The sequence below is a fragment of the Mesoplodon densirostris genome, chromosome 8 (genome assembly GCF_025265405.1).
Source record: "Mesoplodon densirostris isolate mMesDen1 chromosome 8, mMesDen1 primary haplotype, whole genome shotgun sequence".
NCBI classification, from domain to species: Eukaryota; Metazoa; Chordata; class Mammalia; order Artiodactyla; family Ziphiidae; genus Mesoplodon; species Mesoplodon densirostris.
The window spans coordinates 94778533-94802325 of NC_082668.1; the positions used below are offsets into that span (position 1 = coordinate 94778533).

Consider the following 23793-nt stretch of genomic DNA (forward strand, 5'->3'; position numbering starts at 1 on the left):
TAGCTTCACTGACAGTGGGCATTGGGCCAACTAGACCTTTCAAGCACATGCGTAAAGTAACTGGTATGTCTCTGTGGCCCATCAACATGTGCATTCAAATAAGGTCCCATTAACATTATTATCTTAAATTACTTTCTCTCAGCCTCACCCAGCTCCAGCCTCCCTGGCAAGCCTTCCCAGTATATTCCTGGGAGTCCCAAAGAAGTGTCTCCTCTAGCTTGCACACCTTTCATGCAAGTCTCCAAGCACTCCAACATCTTCTATTCCTCCACTCATGACACAGCAGGAGGGAACCTCACCATGGCAGCAATGGATGATACCCATGATGGGAACACAGCGTTTGTAACACAGGCGACATCTCCCTCACACCAATCTGCAAGGAGCCAGAGCTCCCTGGGTTCCTCAGAACAGGAAGGGCGATGGTCCTCATCCGGGTTCTGTGCCACACTTCAGTGTGCACAGGAGGGGCCACTTTGGGGTCCAGATGACAAAGCCCTTCATGAAAATAGCTCCTTCAGCTTCTCCCATCAACTGGTAACCCGGCCCAGGGAATCAGCTGCAGGCAGAGGCTAGACCATGTCTTCAATTCTCCATGTCTCTGTGCCCCTCTCAAAGCCATGCAAAACAAAACAAAACAAACAAACAAAGAAACCACCACCAAGAACAACACTAGCACACTCTGTCTCCTTGTTCCAAAAACAAGAGCTCTCATGGATACCAACTCAATACAAAGTTGTACCCACAATAGTAACTGGTACATACTGGTATATATGTGTGTGTGTGTGTGTGTGTTTGTGTGTGTGTGTGTATACACACTAGGAGACCCAGAGTAGTCTCTCCTGTTTCACAAGCAACCTCATTCTGACCCTTGATCCGTGTCCAGCTATATCATCGTGCTACCATGCACCAAGGGTATGCCCTATATGCTAGCCCCCACCACTCATGGCTCAGGGATGCCACCATCCCACTGACCCATTGTGCCCTGTAAACACTATACAATGCATATTCCTTGTCTCCTTCACCTGCTCAGTCAGCAGTTCTTCTTGTGTCAGTTAGCTATAGCCGTAAAATGTTGTACAACAAACCACTCCCAATGTCAGTGGCTTAAAAGAACAATGATTTATTCTCACTCATACATGGGGTTTGGCTGGTCCAAGCTTGGTTCAGCTGGCCTTGATTTCAAGCTACAGATTGGGTCAAGATCTGCCATACATGAATTTTCTCATCCTGTTTGGATCACCAGGCTGGCCTTGGCATTATCTTCTCATGGCAGAAACACAAGAAGGGCCAGCCCAACTGTACCAGCACATTTCCAGTCTCTGCTTCTGTCACATCTGCTGCTATTCCACTGAGCAAAGCCAGTCCCATGACCCAGCCCAACATCAATGGAGCAGGAAAGTACACTCCTCTGTTAAGGTATGGAGGGGCAGGAATTGGGGACAGGAGTGAATATTTGCTGAATAATCACCTAATGTACCATGCACCCAAATCCAAACGTACAGGGTCAGTAAACATGCCATTGGGATGAAGTCAAGATTTGGTCTGAGACAGACTGCTCTAAGAAGGTTATGTGAAAGAACACATCCATGTCTTATATAGTACAAATAGTTCACATCAAAGCACTACCACTTGGCTTCTTGGTCAGCTACTGGATGATCTTGTTTGAAACGGTCATGACTTGCCCAGTGAGGGACCCTGGTTTCCAGAACCAATGCAGCCTTGTCTCCAAAGAAATCACCCCTTCTTCTTTGACTTTTATTACAAGCTATTTGAGTTGTCTGGGCTCCAGAACCTTCTATTTACTTTCTCTCTCCCTATCCCATGCCCATTTTCAGCTCCCCTGGGTTCAAACCTCTCTCCCTGTCCCAGACTACTTCTGGAGAAGTCTATGATGGCTTTGTAAACTCAGAAGAAGAAGAAACAGAGGTCCCTTCCTAACTCCCTCCTTCGTCCAGTTCAAATTACATGTGTGTGGGGAGATATCTCTCTCTATATGTGATACACCATGTTCAGTAACCACATGCACAGCACTTGCCCTCTCTACAGGGGAGGAAAGTTACAGCACTATGCTGGGGCTCCCTCTTGCCTCTATTGTTCTGCATTGCCTTTGGTCTGAAATAGTCACATAGGAACTTTCTTTCACAGGAACAATGACATAGAGTTTAGTCACATGTTTAATTCTTCAAAGTCAATATTTGCAAAAAACGTAAGCACAGCATGGTATTGCCTTGGAGTTGTTGATTAATCCCTTCCTTAGGCTTCCCTTCTTTAAGTTTCCTTTTTACTTTCAGCTCATCATTAGTCCCGTAATGGGGTGTGTGCCAGGTTGTGTGAGTGCATTTTCTTGTTGCCCCAAAGCCTGGTAAGGACTACGGTGAAACTTTATTCTGGACGTAGTCATACAGACTTCTTCCTTCCTATCTTGTTCCAGGAAGAATGGTAAGAATGACTTAATCCAGCATCCTTGGGAAACAAGAGACCAGCCATAGATGGCTGAGAGAAGCAATGTTGGTACCGACGTAATCCGCAACCTAGATGGTGAGGATGTTTGTCACCTGTTTGGAAAGCTAAACGTCATCTTGAAGTAAACAGTTCTTTGACACCTATTTCATGTACAAAGAAAAGGAGGCACGTGGACAGATTAAATAACAAATAAGAGTCACACTGTGAATTGTTGGGGGCTTTATATGACTTTTAGGAGTCTCTGCTTCTTAAGACATTGAAGTCCACTCTTGAGACTCAGCACCATGAATCTTTCACTGCACAAATCCCCTTTTACATGGCCTTTAGATGGGAGCAAGAAGTGGAATGGAGAAAATATCAGAAAAGTTCTGTAAGAGAAAGGTGAGCCACTTCAGTCTCCTACCAACTTTCCATCCCTCCCTCCTAAAGGTTTAAATACATTTTAATCACAAATCTTCTGGTTTTCCAACCCATCTGCTACAACGTGGGATAGGGAATTTTCATTTTTGTGTGTCTGTTTATATGATTGCTTATGTAGCCTGCAGACCTCAGAGAAATGTAACATTGGTTTCTTTCAAATATTAGGGCTTTGCTCTATTTTATTTGCACTTCCAAAAATGTAAAGTCTGAGTCTCTTAGCTTGGGATCATTAAGTGCCAAGAAATTAGCTAAGTAACGTGGCTTATAGAACTTGGGGCAATTATAGCTTCTTGCAAAGCTGAAAAGAGGAGCTTTTGAGTCAAGGCCATTGAGCAAAGCTCAGGCTAAAGGAAAATTCCATTCAGTTTCGTAAAACCTTTTTGCCGGGCAAGAAGTAAAAAATAATTTAGAAGCCAATGAAGACACCTAAAATTCATTCAGACAGGCTTTTCTGGACAAAGGCCTTCAGCAGGTTTCTGCCTGTTCCTGTAATCAGAACATCTAATGTCCACTATCTCTTGGGTCCTCTTTATTCCCAGAGCTCACAGTCTGCCTGTTTCCAATTCCTCTGTGCCAGCACATCTGTTAATGTCCCAAGTGGCTTCCTTTACAGCCGTGTGATCATCTGTGTATTATTAACTAACCGCAAATTAAAGTCATTACTTGGTGCTTAATTTTATGTAACATTTCTTTGTAATGTGTACAAAAGAAATTTGTTTTTACAGGAGTTTGGTAAATAGCATGTGCCATGATTAATTAGAGAATATAATGGGTCTGTTGATTTGCAATTAAATTCAGTGCAACAGTCTTCTCTAAAAATAATTTCTTAAATGACATTTCAAGGTGTGTGAGCCTCTAAAAAAAAAAGTGAACATCCTGCATCCATAGTCTTTATGCCCTGTCCTAGATCTATCGGTTGGATTTTACTTGCTAAAGGACTCACTTTTATTTTTCTCAGATAAAAGGTGTGCCTATAGCACTCTAAGAAACAGCAACATTCAAAGAGCTATTTTTAATCCTTTTTGGAACAAGGTAGAGTATAAACGAATAAACTAACAAATAAGCAAATCCTTAACTACTTGGAGGTCAGTTACAGTTCAGTGTAGTTCATTCCCCTCCAGCTACATGCGTTCTTCCTTGTCATTTTACACACCTGCGTTCTTGCCTGAGGGCCTTTGCACTTATTCCTTCTGCCTAGACATCTTTCTGCCTGGGTTTTCATGTGACTCAAATCTTAGACAGGGACTTCTCTGACCATCCAAGCTAAGCAAGTTCCCTGCCCCAGTCCCTCTCACGTCACTGTGTTTAATGTTTTATTCACAGAACAAATCACTCTGATATTATCTGGCTTTGTGTTTGTTCATTGTTTTTCCTCTGTCTCCTTCTACAAAAGGTAAGATCCTTGAGAACAAAAACTTGTCTGCCTTATCCTCCTTATATCTCCAACACCTAGAACGATGCCTGATACATTAGTTGGTGCTTAACAAATCTTTATGAAATGAATGAATGAATTGCATTGTTCTCACAAGCCCTTTTAAATAAACATGTTCCTAATGGAGAGAAAGCACAATTGGCTTTAAAAGTTTCTTGGAGAAACAGAAAGAGAAATTCAGTATTTGTTGACTAGGCATGAGATGCATTAGAAGGAAGTGAAAAATTAAAATGTAAACAAATTAAGTGACAGGAAGAGCAGAAATAAAGGTTGGTACTAATTGCTTAGTTTGCACAAACACAAAATACCAGCTGGGAAGTGAAACCTTCAATCAGTTGGCACCTTCTTTCTTTATAAACCCAACAGCCAGTTTGATTATTCTCATTAAAATAACTTAGCCAAGACACTGTCTTTGCTGCTAGTAAACAAAAAGATCTGAAGATTCTTTCAACTTCCATATATTTAAGACAGGATTCTTGGGGTTGATACAATGTTTCACTGTATAGAGATATGAGGAAGCATGAGATGAGGGTGCTGCAGTAATAGGAGAGTTTCTGACAGAGAGTAAAAACTAAGAGGCATCAATTTCCATGATAAGTGTCATACTATATTTAAGGTTTAACCTCAAAATACACTGAAGTCTCTCTTTCTGCCCAGACTCCTGTGCCTTTTAAAGCTCTTCTCAACTCAACATGAAGTCTATATCAAACAGTGGGACTGGTCTACTAGTATTAATAAGATTTTATTCCCCAATTATGAGTGGGATCTGGAAACTGTCTATGTTCTGATTTTCTCAATGTGCTTAGGGTGAATAGAAGTCTAGGTGGCTCAGTGTGCAATAAGTTACAGTTTCCCACCTCTGCCGTTTACTAACTGTAAACTTCAGCAAGATACTGAATTTCTCTGAGTCTCAGAATTCTCTTCTGCAAAATGGTCCTGATGTAACTCCTGTGGATTAAATGTAAAGCACTTGTTTTTATGTAATTGTATGTGTCAAACTTTGTACCTCTTACTTTTGGATTTTCAGTTGTAATTTAGAGAATTATGCCCGTGTCAGATTTTAGGGTAATTCATCCAGTTTTTTTAATATGTTATCTTTTACCTGTAAATTTCCCAATCATTTAACATTTGTCCTGGAATACGGTATAAGGAATGGCTTCAATTTTATCTCTTTGCATATGGCTATCCAGTTATCCTAATACCACTTATTAAAAAGTCCATATTTCCTCACTAATTAGGGATGCCACTTTTATCATAACTAAATTTTTATATGCAGTTAGGTCTATTTCTGAATTTTATACTTTGTCTATTCATACATTAACACCAAACTGTTTTAATTGTAGAGGTTTATGATATGATTTAATATTATACAATTTTTTGAGGAGTTTCCTGGCTATTCTTGCATGTTTATTCTTCCAAACATACTATATAATCAATTTATTTAACTCTAGGAAAAAAACCTGATAGCATTTTTACTGGAATTTTATGAAATTGTTTATATAAACATAGGAATAACTAAGATCTTTACAATGTTGCATTTTTCTATGAACACAGTTCATCTTTCCAACTAAGTTAATTTTATATCTTCATGACTGCTTATAATTTTCTTCACATAGGTTTTGTACATTTCTTGTTAAACATACACTGAGGTATTTTGTTTTTAGCTATCAGACATATAGTCTTTTCTTCCATTATGTCTTCTAACTGGTTTTTGTGTCTATTGATTCAATAATCATATTGTGGTAGTATTAGTATTGTTGTTCTGAAACTGTTGTGTATGTAACAAAAAATGTATATATATTGGTGTCATTGAGAACTGGGATTTGCAGCTTTGGTGAGAGCAGACACAAACGTAAGATCAATGACAGTAAGTAAAAATCCTGTAGTTCTGAAAATGAGTCTGAGGTAGCAATACTAATTCATAATATGTGTTTTAAAAGACTCATTTTCTAGTTCTGTCCACTGGAAAAGCCTGTAAACAATGGTTAACCCAACAGCAATGAGCACTTCCAGATTGTGTCTCTAAATACTATTTCCCACCAAAAGGGACCAAACCTCTTAGAAAGATGGCTGATTCCAGGTGTGAGGCAGGAAGTTTATTAAATGAATCTGGAATATCTTATCACACCAAGTAGTAAGGAAGCAGTGATGGAAAACTACTAGGATTCTGTCTAAAGGATTTGGGCTCTAGCTTAAAGATGGGATCATTTGAGCATCAGTAGGGGATGCTAAATGCAATGGATTGAAACATATTAAGTATATTTAAATCCATAAGTTCAGTACGATACCAAAAAACTAAACTCATTAATCACCTTTAGAGGATGCTAGGGAACCAATCCATTGTGTTTTAAAAACAAACAACAACAAAAACAAAACAAAACGAGAAACTGGTCTCAGAGTAATGAAAGAATCAAGAGGAACTTTCTCTTTACAGAATTTTTTCAACTAATAAATGAATAAGGAATGACAGAATTAGGATATCACCATTTGCAACCTCCTAGTGAATTAATGAATCTGGGCAATGACCACCAATGGCTGCTCACATCACCAAAAAGAGACAATCAGGCATTTTATACCTTCTAACAGAAGTGCAAAACACCGCGTGTGAAATATTCTTGACAAAATAATTGAACCTGAATCTTATCAAGCCTCTAAATATGACTACCAATTTACAGCTTACAATCGCAGAGGAACACATTAAACAACATCACAATCAACAAAATCCAAACTGTTGGAAACCCCAGGACAAACAGCCAGTTTCTTCAACAATAACAAATGAACAAAATTGCAAGGAAAATAAACAAAGAAAGAAATGGTAGGAAGACCTATAAATTTTTTGACATGCAAATGTATTTATTTGATCATATTTGAAAAGGCAGGGTAGAATAAATCCATTTTCTTCATGGTATCACTGTAAACAGACTGAATTTCAGAGCTCTTAGCTTGCTTCACAGACTTCTAAAGAGTGAACATAAGCAGCCCGGCAAGCCTCTTCCTTCCCCTCCAGGCTCTCCCACACTTGTTGGAGTGGGGTGCTGCTGGGAGGGGTTGGTGATAACTGATGCTAAATAAATATCAGACGGTGAATTTGTCAAACTCTTTCTACCTCCTCCCATAGGCAACGGGGTGACTTGGATTATTCTTTAACTATAATCATTGAGTAATCAAGTAAGTTTATCAAACACAGGATGGAGGGAAGTTTCCATTGTAGATAATTTCCAAAGGTAGGAATGGATGAACTCAGAGCTTCATTATTCAGTCCCTTCTTTTGTTGTCCAGAGTGAAGTATGCTAGCGATGGAGCTCAGATCCTTGGTCCATTGAGTCATTGGTGTAATGCACTCAGTTCCTTTGGAAAAGCCATCTTTGGATGGGGAAGAGAAGTTAGCTTATTATAATGATGGTACTATATGAGGAAAATCAAAGCAGCAAGCAGCAGGCAGTGACCCTTTCCTCTTGAACTCCAATGATCATTCCACTCCTGTCAGCTTTACAGTCCAAGCAAACTCAACTGGGAAAGCAGAGGGTCAGATGGAAGAAAGGAGGAGGCCTTTACCCAGATCTGTGGACCACTTCAGGTCTTCCTGGATCCCAGCATCCTTACCTTTGTAGCTGAGGTAGTTATGAGGGATTGAAGCTTTAAGACTCCATTTATTTTTACCAGCACAGTAAGAAGACATAAAAAGCTGATCTTTTTAAGGTATACCATACAATTACCATGTTCTTTTCCCATTGCACCCTCCATGGTTTAGATGCGTAGATAACCTCCCCATTATGCTCAGCCACTTCCCAGCAGCAAGATGCCTTTCTTGGAAGATGATAACAATCAGTCCATCTTTAGTTGGTCCAATGTTGAGACGACAGTGTCCCCCCAAACTTACTGTTCTGAAATGATTTCAGATTCACTTGCGATGTCAGACATGGCCATGTCCTAATGATAGTCCTAGGATGCCTTGTCCATAGTGGTGCCCACCTCCTACTTGTGACCTAGCAACCTCCCTGGTTTGAATTTACCTTGATAGTTGCAGTATCCTCCATGATAACAGGAGTATTTCTGACCCCATCATCAATCACTACCACTTCATCCTTGACAGGGATATCATTGTAGAGCCAAGAAAGAAAATCTGTAGAGTTGCAGTAAGTATCAGGATATTCTTCCTCTCCATCAGACCAAAAGCAGGTCAGGTTTCTACTTGCTAACAAGGTCATAAAGCTCTGCCTTTGTTTTCACACTGAAAAATACTGTGTTTTTGAAGCCATTTTTCTTAAAATAGGTAGAGTGGGTGGAACCATTCTAAGAATGGTTGATACAGTCCATAGCTGTATGTTCCTCTTCAGGACAGCTGTTCCCAACTCATCAACTTATCAAAACACAGTGGGGCTCAGGTCCTCCACGTTCCAGCTCCACGACACAGGACTCAGCCAGTTTGTGAAGACTTGGTGATGCTTTGTGGTCAAGACTATATATGGAGCTTGGAAGAGGTCAGCCCGCTTGGGGTGGAAGAAGTCTCGGTGAACTGCCACCCCAAATCCAAGTAGCTAAAGCACGGTGGGTGGTTGTTACACCTGAAGTGCTTGTCCTGGGGCCGCCACTCGCCCTTCCGGTGCCACCAGAACCACTTGCTGCCCCAGGCTGGCACCCAAAACATACTCCAGGCCACTACACCCCAAATGTTGCCTCATGGAACCAGCCCAGAGTGAAGACTCAGCCCACCCCAGGTACAGTGGCACCTGGCACATGCTGAGCCCTGAGCGCCCTCCCGGCCCTCCTGGCAGCAGCCGTTCGCCTGCCACTCCATCCCGAGAGTGGGGACACCTCTCTCTTGGTTTACTGACTTTTAATACACCAAGCCGAATGAATGAAGCTTGTTTGGAACCTGACTCAAGCAAAGGAAACATTTTGTTATGTGCTGTTTTAAGGAAAACAGGACCAGTATGCTGTTCATGAAAAGTAGATGAGATGGGCTGCAGAAATCAGGAAGAACTGAGAGCGCTGGGGTCCATGCCTGGGGGTGGCGGGGTGAAAGCGCAGGCCAAGTGAGGCAGACACGGCTCCTTCCTCACTAAGTGACACCCGTCACAATCTCACTTATCTATTGGCTCCAATTTGCTCATCTGGGAAATATTTGGGTTCGAAAAGAATCTTAGAATAGGGATCCAGAAAAAGCTTAGCTATATTAAACTGTGCCCTCCAATTCAACTAGAGATAAAACAAGAGAGGAAGGAGACATATCTCCAAATTCAATTCTCCTATCTTCACTTATGTTTTATGGAGAACTTATGTCATTCACAAAAGAAACATCGTTTCCCCAGGGGAGACAGCAGGTGTACATTTTCTCTCAAGGCTATTTAATTGCTGTCAAGAAGACATATGATTAACAAAACCAAATGCTGGAAATATGAAGTATAGACAATTTTAAAGTTGTTTATATAGTTGATTACAGTATATCACACAATGTGTTTATTTGCCATAAACCTGCCTATCAGAGACTGTTTCCACACCTGTACATCTGCACTAAACAGCCCACCGCTTAGCTGTGTGTAAATTCCCAGCTGAGAGAATGGCCAGCACCCGGCAGAAGCAGCTTTCTCTTGTGGCGTCTGTTACCCCTTGGGCACCAGCTTTGCACCAGTGAAGGTGGGGCCTGAGCCCTGTGGACCTGTAGCATCCCCTGCTTTGATGAGAGAGCCCTTTGAGCTCTACAGAAGGAAAATAGTATGGAAATGACAGGCCTTTGCGGTTCTTCACTGTCCTTTGTGACGTTGCTGCTCAAAGTGAGGCCCACTGTCTGTAATCTGCTGGTTATTGTTCAGAGATGAGACAAGAACGGAGTTGAGAGGAAGCATTTAGAGTTGTTGACAGCCATGTGGCAGCCTAAGTTTATGTCTGTTGAATCTAATTCAAAAATGGGACTTGAATTTTGTGTATATTGATTTTTTATTCCATTTTAAATTATTTTTTATTGCACTTTGCAAAATATCAGGCTGTGACATATTGGAAATAAAAAAAGAAGCTGATCCTTCACCACGCATAGTTTGAGAAGCATTGCTTCAGAGCAATAGCCCACACGGATGCTACATCCCAGGGTTTCATTGTTTTTTTTTTTTTTTTTTGGAGTACACGGGCCTCTTACTGTTGTGGCCTCTCCCATTGCGGAGCACAGGCTCCGGACGCGCAGGCTCAGCGGCCATGGCTCACGGGCCCAGCCGCTCCGCGGCATGTGGGATCTTCCCGGACCGGGGCACGAACCCGTGTCCCCTGCATCGGCAGGCGGACTCTCAACCACTGCGCCACCAGGGAAGCCCCCAGGGTTTCATTTTGACACTCTGACAGTTCCCAAGGGGCAGCCAATGGCAAAAAAATGTGGATGTACAAAGATGGTCTCCCCAAAGGGTCAGAAGGTCCCTCACAGGTGAGAAGCAGGTATCTAATGTACTACACATGTGTTAGGTCCATGGCAGGGGTTGGTAGACCTAATGAAACCAGCCCAGATGACCCCTTGTCACAACATAACTGTAGGCTTTTAACTAGTACTAGTAGCAGCAGCAGCTAAGATTTACAAAGGACTTATTATGATGCAGATACTGCCCTAAATACTTTACATATACAAAATATTAAATAGCTCCTCTCTCTTTGGAGTAATATATAGTCTCCCCTATGCATTAGCAAGAGAAGTATAGCATCAAGTCTGTTTACAGTGATTCCTTGTATAGCTATGAAAAGTTGCTAACAACTGGCCTCTTTTTGGGGTATTTCAAGACATCATGCCATGTATACTAGAGACAATAATTAAAGAATGGAAACATAATACCCAGGAAATAAGAGTTTTGTGTTCAGATACTAGGAATAGAGCATAGCTGGAAAAAAATTTAATACAGAAACAGCATTCAGTATTGGAAATTGGGGGATAGTGGGAATAAGGGGAATAGGGGGATAGCTTGGACAATGTTTTCATTTTTTTGTTGTTGCATTTGGAAATTCTCGGGCATGAAACAGAGAAAAAAATATAAATGTAAGAAGCAAAGACAACAACATAAGACAACTTGCATCAGAGCATAGAGACCTTATCCAAGATGAAGTCTTCCATCTACAACTTTTCTCCCCCCAACCTGGCTGATTTTTTGAAAAGATAAACAAAATTTTAAAACCTTTAGATGGACTAAAGAAAAAAGAGAGAAGACTCAAATACATGAGACCAGAGATGAAAGAGGAAACATTACAACTGATACTATACAAATACAAAGGATCACAAGGGACTATTACAGTTATATGCCAACAAACTGGATAACTTAGAAGAAATAGATATATTCTTAGAAACATACAATCTACCAAGACTGAGTCATAACGAAATAGAAAATCTGAACAGAGCAATAACAAGTAAGGAGACTGAAAAACCTCCAAATAAAGAAAAGCCTAGGAACAGATGGTTTCACTGGTGAATTCTACCCAACATTGTAAATTAATACCAATTCTTCCCAAACTCTTCCAAAAAATTAAGAGGAGGGAACACTCTCAAACTTGTTTATGAGGCTAGCATTACCCTGATAACAAGGCCAGATAAGGATAGTATAAGAAAAAAAAAAACTATAGACCAATATCCTTGATGAATATTGATGCATAAATTCTCAACAAAATACTAGCAAACCAAATTCAATAGCACATTAAAGGGATCATACACCATGATCAAACTGGATTTACCCCTGGGATGCAAGAGTGGTTCAACAGTGCAAATCAATGTGATATACCACATTAATAGAATGAAAGATAAAGATCAGATGATCATCTCAGTAGATGCAGAAATAGCATTTGACAAAATCTAATATTCTTTCATGATAAAAACTCTCCACAAACTGGATATAGAAAGAAGATATTTCAACATAATAAAGGCCATATATGACAAACCCAAAACTAACACCATACTCAGTCTTTTCCTCTAATATCAGAAACAAGACAAGAATGCCCACTCTCACCACTCCTATTCAACATAGTACTAGAAGTCCTAGCCAGAGCAATCAGGTAAGAAAATGATATAAAAGGCATCCAAATTGGAAAGTAAGAACTAAAAATGTCTTTTCTTCAGATGATATGATCTTATATATAGAAAATCCTAAAGACTCCACCAAAAAACTGTTAAAACTAATCAGTGAATTCAGTAAAGTTGCAGGATATAAAATTAACAGACAGAAATCAGATGTGTTTCTATACACTAACAATGAAATATTTCAAAAAGAAATTAAGAAAACAGTCCCATTCACAATAGCATCAACAACAATAAAATACTTAGAATAAATTTAACCAAGGAGGTAAAAAGACCGGTACACTGAAAACTATAAGACTTTGAGGAAAGTGATTGAAGACACAAGTAAATGGAAAGACATTCCTTGTTAATAGTTTTAAATCTCCATCCTGCTCAAGTTATCTATAGATTCAATGCAATCTCTATTAAATTGCAAAGCCATTTTTCATAGAAACAGAAAAAACAGTCCTAAAATTTGATAGAAAAACAAAAGATCTCAAATAGCCAAAACAACCTGAGAAAGAAAACAAAGCAGGAGGCATCACTTCCTGATTTCAAACTAAACTACAAAGCTGTAGTAATCAGAACAGTATTATACTGGCATAAAAAATAGACACACACACCAATGGAGCAGAATAAAGACCCCATGAATAAATCCTTGCATATACAGTCAACTAGTATTTGATAAGGGAGCCAAGAATACTCAATGAGGAAAAGATAGTCTCCTCAATAAATGGTGTTCAGAAAACTGGGTAGACACATACAGAAGAATAAAATTGGACCCCTATCTTACAAAAATTAACTCAAAATGGATTAAAGACTTAAGCATGAGACATGAAACCATAAACTCTTAGAAGAAAATATAGGGAAAAACCCCCTTGACATTGGTCTTGAAAATATTTCTTTGGATATGACACCAGAAGCAAAAGCAACAAAAGCAAAAATTAATAAGTGGGACTATATCAAACTAAAAAGCTTCTGAGCAGCAAAAGAAACAATCAACAAAATGAAAAGCCCACCTATGGGATGGGGGGGAATATTTACAAATCATGCATCTGAAAATAAGTTAATGTCCAAAATATAGAAAGAACTCATACAACACAATAGCAAAAACCCAAACAATCCAATTAAAAAATAAACAAAGGACCTGAATAGATAGGTCCTTTCCAAGGAAGACATACAAATGGCCAACAGGTACATGAAAAGATGCTCAGCATCACTAATCATCAGGGATATGCAAATCAAAACCACAACGAGATATCACTTCACACATATTAGGATAGCTATTATCAAAAAGATAAGAGGTGGTAAGTATTGGCAAGGATGTAGAGCAAACGGAATCCTTGCACACTGTTGGTAGGAATGTAAATTGTTGCAGCCACTATGGAAAATAGTTATAGAGGTTCCTCAAAAAATTAAAACTACCATATGATCCAGAAATCCTGCTTCTGGGTATATATCCAGTGGAAATAAAATCAGGATCTTGAAGAGATACCTGTAGCATCATTCACAATAGCCAAGATACAGAAACAACCTAAGGGCCCATCAACAGATGAATGGAAAAAGAAGATGTATATACAGGGAATTATAGTCATTATTTTGATATATATAGTGGAGAATAATCTGCAAAAATACTGAGCCACTATGCTCTACACCTGAAACTAATATAATATTATAAATCAGCTATACTTCAATAAAAAAGATGTGATATATATACAATCAAATATTATTCAGCCATGAGAAAGAAGTAAATTCTGCCATTTGTGACAACATGGATGAACCTGGAGGACATTATGCTAAGTGAAATATTGATAAGTCATACAGAGAAACACAAATACTGTATGATATCACTTATCTGTGCAATCTAAAAAAGCCAAACTCATAGAAACAGAGAGTAGAATGGCAGTTAACAGGGGCTGGGGGTGAAGGAAATGGGGTGATGTGGGTCAAACTTTCAGTTATAAGATGAAAAAGTTTGGGGGATCTAATGTACAGCGTGGTGATATAATTAACAATGTTGTATTATATACTTGAAAGTTGCTAAGAGTAGATCTTAAATGTTCTCACCACAAAAAGGAAATGATAAGTATGTGAGGTGATAGAGGTGTTAGCTCACACTATGGTGGTATATATATCATTTCACAATATATGTGTATCAAATCAACACGCTGTACATCTGAAACTTACACAATGTTATATATCAATTATGTTTCAATAAAGCTGATAAAAGATATTTTCTTTATTGATAAAATGACAATCTTGTGGGGAAAAAAACCCACAAAAACATGTTTCTGTGATCGTCTCTTGCACACTGGTTCTTTCTGCCCTGGATCAAATGCTTCATTAAGTGACTGTTATTATTGCTGATCTTCTCTCTTCAAAATATCTACCCATCTATTGTTTTCTCTTATGGTCCTTCTTGGAATCTGAAACCACATATTCTAAGGAAATTCAAGAATCAATCTAAAGGAATTTTTAAATTTACTATTTTACATAGATTGGATTGGGTCACTACAAAATACAATCTTTTTTGTCAGCTCTAGACAAAGTATTTCTTTTCTCTCCAAGTCCGTGTTGTTGAAAAACTTACCAGGAACTTCCCCAAAAGTTGGGTCTTGATGCTAAAGTGCACTCCCAGAAGTGCAAAGATAATGTGTAAAAAAAAAAAAAATCTGTCAGTGATGTAGATGAAAATGAACATTAGAGCAATTCTTGGTCAGCAGAGAAAGAACCCAACGTTTACATAATCCTAATGTGCATACATGGCTTCTTCATATTTTCCTGCTAAAACTCATCTGGCTTTGCTCAAGTCCTCAAATGCAGTGAATTCTAGGCAGCACCTGATATTTATTCATGCCATTGTCAAGAGCATCTTTGCAGTTCTTGCCAAGGTTTGTCATTGAATATGTTTATCCAGCTGCATGGCAAAAACATAATACACAGTCATCATTTTACTCAGTCACCTACTCAATATTTTCTTCTATGATTAAATTAATTCATAAATATTACACTTTTAATACCAGAAAGCTATGGTTCATACAGCCAGTTGAATGCTTGTTTGTCCATTTTCTAATGTTGCTGGGCACTCAGTCATTTCATTATAGAGTTTGAAATAATGAAAAGCATTGCATTTACTTAACATGCAAAACAAACAGAGCAGGATCCTTCTATGAGCTCCTTTATTATGCAGTGTAAGGCTGTAGGAGGAATTTTGTGAGAAACACTGGAGAATTGTGGGGGGGGGGTGCTTTGGAAATTGTTCTGTATGTAAGCAAATATGCTCTGATTGCCTAATGCATAGGACAGAAACGCTGGCTCTCTTTGCAGCTGGCACAGTTTTTTGCTCAACCCTGGAGGGTTTCAAACAAACACACACATCTTGGTCTTACTCGTACCTGATTCATTACCAGACTGTGCTCAGGAACCCTGTAAGCTGTTTCCACGTACTGTGGCATTTTTGAGACTCCTTCCTTTACACATCCACACCCAGTCTGGTTTTTTAAAGCAGCCTCCAGAAGCTCTTAAGTACTCATCTCCACAGTAAAAGGATGGAAGCTTATGGGCAAGAGTCTGCTTTGCCCTCCAGTGCTGACCTTGGTGACAGCAACGCAATATGCCTCTAAATAGATACCTGGCTCCGGAGGCAAGAGCCATATACCACAGGACACTTATTAAATCACCTTCTGAATGAAATATTTATAGCTAGTACTGCAGGGCAGTTAGCTTTTCTAGAAATATATCCAAATTTGCTCCATCATTCTGGGAATAGCCTTGGTTAGCAATTGCTCATAATGTCAATGCTTTTGGAAACTTTTTGCAGTCGTTTTATTGTTTTTAGTTCAAAAATAAAACTTAAAGGAGCTTGAAAACTAGGTTCTTAGATGATCACGTGATGGCCTGATTTCCGTGGTTTCAGTTCTGTGCATTTTACTTTATGTGCACCCACTGAAATTAACCAAAATTAATCCATATTTGAACAAAGACTGTGTATACAAATAAGCCCTAACACTAGCTGAAGCGTTTGGAATGCATTGACCCAGGGAGGCGAAGAAGTTATAGCAAACAACATATGGGCTTTAAAACCTGGAACTATCCAAGACAGAACAAGAAAGCTATTTTCACTTTCCTTGTTCCTTTTTTTTTTCCTCCAGAAGATGAGTAATTCCTAATCACATTTTATTTTCATCTTTAGAGCTGTATCCTGAAAGAGCCAGGTCGATTTAAAACTGCTGGTGAGTTTGCAGCCCTGTCCAATAATTACCTAATGCATTTGTGTCATCTGCTTTCCTTGTTGTGCGAAAACACACTAAGGAAATGTGTGTAAGTCCACTGAATTGTTCCCAACTCTTTTATTCACCTTTCAGCATGCTAGTTCCTTCCCTTGGCATTGATAGCATTATGCATTTGTCAAAGATAGACTGTCACTTCAGGGCCTCTATTATGTGCAAGAATTGGCAGCAAATTTTGCCACTGGGATTTGCTTATATCCTCTGTATGTTATTGTACTTCTTTGGAATTCAGTAAATTCCGTACACCCACTTCTTTGATGTTCATTCCAGCCCCTAAATGTGGAAACAATGACTGAAATTTTGGATCAAAGCATCTCATAGATGGCAGGCAACACAACTCTCTGATTATTCACTAGAACAGAGGGGACCTCCCCTTCCCACCTCCCCCGCTAAAATCTAGGCCAACAGTCCTCCAGGAACAGCTCTGGCTTCCCTAGTGCAAAGTCACGAGAGGAAGCTAAAGAAAACCACTCCAAGGTTTTAGGAAAAAGAAAGAGACTAAACTGAACAGCTAAAGTGAAGCTCGTGGTCATTTCTAACTACAGAGAAAGCTAACTACTGTCCCGGTTGGTTCTCTCGTTTCTTTTCCACTGGTCATGCTCTAGTCTAGCACTTCTATTGGGCCAGGCTTATTTCAGGTTTGGAAAAGTCTCCAGATCTAATTTCTATATAACGTCAGCTGTACAAGATGGCCTGGATTTTTTTTAATGCATGCTTAAAAGAAGAGGTAAACGGTCCAGGAATTAAGAAATTTTTAAAGTAATTGGAAAAAAACCAGAACTACCAAAATTTCAACGAGTTACTTTTGCAAACTATAACTAGCTGTCTGGAACAAATTTTCAGTGTTTGCTTTTGCTTTACTCCTGGGATGCCAGTGCAAATAATTACTTCATTCAATTTATTTCACAGGTCAACTTTGACTCATAAAAGCATTAAAGCAGGTAACCCCCTAGGGATGTTGGGAAGACAGATGAGCAAATAGATATGAAACTGTTGTAAGCACTTTCATACAACAGGGGGAAAAAGGCACTTATAAATTCAGGGTATTTTATGGTTATGTGTTGACTTCACTCCATTTGGTATCCAGAATGTGCTAGTTATAATTAATACACAATGTTGGGAACTATTATAAAAGTACCATACTCTTTTTAAATATTGTGAAGAAGATAATTGTGTTTGAAGAATCTCATCCTGTGTAAATTAGAAGAATTCCCAGTAGAGTGCCATAATTGAGAATTGGGCTGACTGCACTGAATGGAGAAGAGAGTCCTCTTAGCATGACAGCCTGTGTTCAATCAAAAGGTAGAGTGTCAAGGAGGTAACATGACAGCCCTTAAAATACCAGTTTCAGATTGCCTAAGTGAGAAGTTTTTACTGCCCAGACGTATGCAACAGTGACATCCAGCGGTTGTGGAAATAATTACAAGTGAATCTCATTTTAAAATACAAAGTAAGTTTTAAATTATAATTGAATATTCTGTATTGTCAAATGTTGTCTACATTCTTTGTCTGGCTACAGTGTAAGTCAATAATTCAGGCTGGATGCCAACTAAAGCAAAACTCACTCTGTTTATTTCTTAAGTAGTTTCCAAAGTCTGTTGTTCTGTTAGTCTTATTTTGATGTTTTATAATTTAACTAAAATTATAGTGGGTCTACTCTTCAAGGGTCTCCCTGACCCTCCTAAGCACACCTAGATATTTTTGCAAGCACAAATGAGACTGTGTGCATGCTGCAGACGAACAGCAGAAGTGAAAGCTGCACTTGACTCCACTGTTAAATACTCCAGGGAAGGCATCTGTGACCCTGAACATTTTCATTGTTGTGGAATTGCTCAGAGAAGTTCATTACGATTTTTTCCAAGTCATTGAAGATGAAGAGAAAGAAGAAAGGGATAGAGAAGAAAAGGAAAGGAAAATAAAGAGGATGAGGAAGGAAGGAAAAAAGGAAGGAAGGAAGGGAGGGAGGGAGGAGAGAGAAGAAAGAACAGGACTACTCACTGATCTTTAACAAGTTTTGGTAATATGTCCATGTGTGATAATAGATCTAAAGAGGAAATTCAAAAAGATAATTAGCCTCCCCCCAACTTCTGGTTTTAAATTGCATTCCTTCAACTGCCAGCCAATTAACTAAGATAAAAAATAATAATTTTCATTTAAAACAATCTGAGAAAAGCTGTTGCTGCTGTACCTAGAACAGTGCCACTTGTAAGAGGATGCTATCATGCTGGGAAAGAACTCTCAACAGAAGCCCGTTAGGTCACCTCAGCCAGTAAATTATTTATGTCCATGTCAATGCCGAGCACATCAGGTGACTGCTTACCAACTTCCCAGGTGGCACTCCTGAGAAACCGTCATCTCGTGCCAAGCCGTTTCTCAATCTTAGACTCCCTTCTCATATTGGGGTTTTTTTCACTTCATCCGCCTGCTTCCTTAAAGTTCTCACAACGGGAAGAACTTACAGGCACCCTCTCAAATTCTCCTTGTTAGAGGAGGGAAGAAACTAACAAACAAGCCGAACATCTATCCAACTCCAATAAGATAATCAAGACAAAATTCCATAAAGAGCTCCAAATGCCCTTTAGCTCATATACCCCCGTTGTGCCCTAATAGAGGAAAAAGAACCGCACAGAAGCTGTGTCGGCTTGAAGGAGCATGTGCATGTGAAACCTGTGAGGGGCACTCAGCAGAGAGCGTCAGGACAAAGAGGTGCGGATGGTCTCCGTGAGGAAAGTCTGGGAAACGATTCCCATTGCGTCAGTGAGAGTTAGGGGAGATGTACACTGAAACAGAGCAGGAAAATCTGCAGGCTTTAGCCAGGTTTTTTTGCTTTTACAGGGTCTTTGAACTGTAAGGGGGATTATCCAGATTCTGAAGCGAAAGAATGCGTGTTCCTATCACTGCTCTCCTAGTATCTTCACTTGGAGATGCCTCTGGCTTCTTGCTTCTTTGTGGAGAGTATATGGAGAATTAGCACACCCAGATCTCACCTCTCCTTTTAGTTCTCTTGGAATCTGGCTGGGTGGCTCTTATCTTGTGCACCCTGGAACTCTGATTCAAAGATTTCTAGAGTCAAGATTGGGGTCCCTCGAGAACAAAGGTAGAACCTCCCCTTGACAAGCTGGGACCTCCTACACCAAGATGGCCATGGCCACCGCATTACCAGCTCTTGCCAGTACGAGTAGCCAGAGGCTGGCATGAGGGATCAGTTCCCTTCTTTTCTCTCTAAAGAAAAATCCTGCCTTGCAAAGCTTTCTTCAGTGTTTCAGAACCAAAAAAAAAAAAAGCAGTTGCACAACATGCATATCCTCTCCTGGTTTATAGCTTCGGGTATAGTTTTACTGCAGTATATATATCTAATAATCCATTTAATTTCTTTAGAGAGATGTTATATATATACAGGTGGCATTTGGATGGAATCACATGCCATAAACCTGTCTGCTCCTATCCAGGTTCAGAATACATAAGAAGCTGTTTTACAGACATTCTAGAATTTTTACATGGTCAATTGGCTGGTTTTGTATTCTGGAACATATCAGAGCATCTACAGGAAAAAATATATATATATTCTATAAAATGGTGGCAGGATTTCTGATTTACTGATACTGCTGGCTTGAATTTTCACAAGAATATTTATCTATAGGACAATGTATTAGGCGTATTCTTAAAGGTAAATAACTGCAGCCAATAAAAGTTGGGCCTACAAAGGGTCCCATCTTCTACTAGTTTTCTGCACCAAGAATTACTACCAGTGTAATCATGGCTCCCTGCACACTAATATTTCCTCTGATACAGTATGATCAATGTTGTGGAAAAACATTTATTATATTTCTTCTAGCTACTTAAAGGCATTACTGAATTATGGGCATCGCAAAACGAATCCACTGTGCATTTTTTCTTTATGTGACATTTTTACAATCTTCATTTTCTGCTTTGCAGATACTGAGCTATAGAGATCCACACTTTGTCCCTCTTACACGGGGACCACTCTCTCCTTTCTGCTTTATTACGTCTGAAATGCACTTCATATGATAACATTCCTTTTCATTCTGTGCCGGACTCTTCTTTGAAAGGAAGAAGTGATGAAAGAAATTAAACCATCAGTGTTGTTAATAACAGTTCTTAATCTTCTTTCTTAACTAAGGTTATGAAGTTTAGACTGAGAAAAGGACAAGGGGAGGAAATGGTATTTTATGGAATCATTCCGGGAGGGCTGATGGAATGGGTGTGAGTTTTGCAGTTTTGACATTTAACAATTTTATTAACATCTTTGCTTATTATGTACCTTAATCCACAGGATCTGCAGTGGGGAGAGAGTGTCCAGCTAACAGCTCGTGTCCCAGGCCCTGCCAAGGGATGAATCAATTAGCAAGAGAAGCAATGATGCAAATGCTCCGGGGTCACTCGGGATGCTGTTTGCCTTTTTGATAGAGAAAGCACGCCATAAATAACATCACACCTCAGGAAATCATTCCAGGAGGCCCAGATGCTGGTAAGGCTGCTGCCTGGGACGGAAGGAATCACTTGCTCATTGTGTGTATTTCCCCCATCACGGTCAATGGAAGATTTGTAGTAAAATCAAAGTATTTAAAAGGAGGACAGTATGTGGTAACGGAGGCATGTTTGGTAATTTTTTTAGTACCAGAACCCATGATTTATGAGCCAGAGTTAGAGCCAACTTTATTACAAAAATGACTTCACCCATAAAAACCTTATTCAGGGCTCTCAGGAGAATGCTGTAGTACCCAACAGCATTATTATCCAGCAAATATCTACAAACAATTCCCTCCTCAGTCTCATTTCTGCCCCCTTTCAAGGGGCAGGCTTCCCCCTTTACCTGCTGAAAAAGTGGGGTCCCAGGCAATGTGTTGTGCTCTTTCTGTGGTGATTTGCCTGGATGAGGCATTTATAAGCCAGAGCAAAAGCTGCCTCCAGGGTCTCAGTCACATCTTCCCCAACCTCGTGCCCTGAGGAATAATGAGCAGAAGACACCCACTCACCCTTCATTTCCTCCCTGCACAGAGCTTTCCCGCTCCCTGCACTCCCACCCACTCCGCCAGAGCTTGGATCCCCATCACCTCAGAGGGGCAGGCTGAAGCTCCCCCTCTTCTGATTGCCATGGTAACCGCTGGCTGCACTAAAACTGCCAGGGCTGGGTGTCCAGGCTGGTCCCCTGGGCGTACCAGGATCTGGGAACTAGCCCTCCATCTTATTAAACTCTGGTGTCAGCTGCTAGCAATTGCTTTAAATTTACACCTTCAGAGTGGCTTAGTGGGATTACATGTCCATTTGCATTAAAACAGGTTTCTGACATTAAACTGCCATACAATAAGCTTCCTTGGGACAATTTAATGAGCTCTAAATATCATCAAGTAGAAGTTCACTTCACCAAGATGGCCAACATGGGGGGCAAAAGGAAGTGGCTGCTCAGAAATCCTAGCCCAGGAGAAATATAAGTGCCAACTACAGAAGGAGGTCTTGTCTGGGTCCTTCTTCGCTGTGAGATAAATGGCTCTGATTTAGAGCTGATCTGGGAGAGTTAGCAACACTATCTCTGTTCACCAAGAGCCCACAGTTCCCTTCCTAGGCCTATTCCAAATACGCCTTTACCCTTGACTGCGTCTGCTGAAATTTGCCGATGGACCACTGGACCCTTTTCTTTGTGACAGTATCTCAGTCTCATGTGTCATCTGTCTGTCCTTGAGGAACTTGGGTGCATCCAAGTTGCCTGGGAACAACAAGCACACAGCAGAGCACCACGTGTAGCTGGAATGAATGCTCCCAACTCTAAAATGCCTGGCTAGTTATTACGGGACTGTCTGGACCGTCAATCAGGGACCTGGACCCTGGAACACTGGTCCTGATAAGGAGCACCCTACTCTGATCATCTAGAAGCAGAATAAGAACAGGGAACAGTTTTTAAAGATGGATTGTCCCTGCTCACAGGATTGCCAACACTTGCCCTTATAAATACATATACGTGTCTAAGTATAGATTTTTCATCAAAAACAAGTAAATCAACGCCCAAACTTTCTTTTATGTAGAGGAGGAAAGACTCGCTGCTAGACAGACTTCCCGATCTGCAGAAGCTGTGATCTCATTTCTGTATAGTCTTAACAGGGGACAGTAATGTATGATTGAGACACTGCTATATTTAGGAATGACAAGAAGGGCATTATTAATAGCTTAATTGACATTAAGGCAATTACCCCTACCCTTATTACAGTTTGTAGAATTACACAGAAAATATTGGATGAGACCTTTTTTCCCCTAGAGCTACCCAAGGATACAGCATTTTATTTCATGCCAGATCCCTGCTTTGACATTAGATATTCAGCCATAGAATGATTCTAGTAAATCATTATAAATGCATTATAATAAAGATGTTATGAGCTATCAGATATTAACCCCCAACCCCTAAAGAGAGATAAATAGTCCAGTTGCATGATTCCCACTTTCGTTTCATAAGAAATAAGCTTTTGCAAAGAGCAACTGACTAATGAATTATAAAATGGTGTGTTGAGCTCAGATAATTAAACAATGCATTTTAGTGTCTAGTGCAGGACGAACACTAAATCATACACAAATAAAAAGGGAAAAGCCTAAACCCCAAGCCCAGCTCCTATTTTCAAATAACATTAATGTTGGCCTCCAGTCCAGAAATGCTCAACTGTTTTCTTATCTGATTAGAGGGACTTATCAGGTATAAGATCAAGACACAAGTAGGTCAACGAAACCAAGAGTCAGAGCAAGAATTCCGGAGGTGTTAATTTCAGATAAGCCCACAGGGTTATTTTAATGGAGATTTTACGTGGAGATTACCTTTCTTCCCAAAATGTTTAATGGAGCAAAAGTCTAGAAGAATCTAGAAGTTTCCAAGTTTCTTTATACTTTTATTTTTTATTTCTGAATTCGTAATAAAACATATTAGTTGGGGGGGGGGGTGGAGTAAAAACTCTGGTAGTAACTATGATCTTGGTCTTGTAGTGCTGGAAAGACAGACAGGAGATGGAGAGATACAGAGGTTGGTTTGGGTTCTAACCACTGTCCTCAGATTTGTCACCAGTCCAGCCGGGCTCCATCTAGTGGTAAGCCTTGGATCACCATGAAGTTTTTGCCTTCCGTGGCCCCTGTGTGGGGCTGGTTTGCCACTGACAGCCATTTTGGCATGTCCT

At 39.9% G+C, this 23793-nt stretch overlaps 1 long non-coding RNA gene and 1 pseudogene across 2 annotated transcripts in view; both read right to left on the minus strand.

The window, feature by feature from the left end:
* Positions 1 to 23793, minus strand: part of LOC132495087 (uncharacterized) — a 355499-nt gene that overhangs the window by 17116 nt on the left and 314590 nt on the right. The gene's annotated exons all lie outside the window — the stretch shown is intronic.
* LOC132495396 (tissue alpha-L-fucosidase-like) lies at positions 7785 to 18976 on the minus strand (annotated as a pseudogene).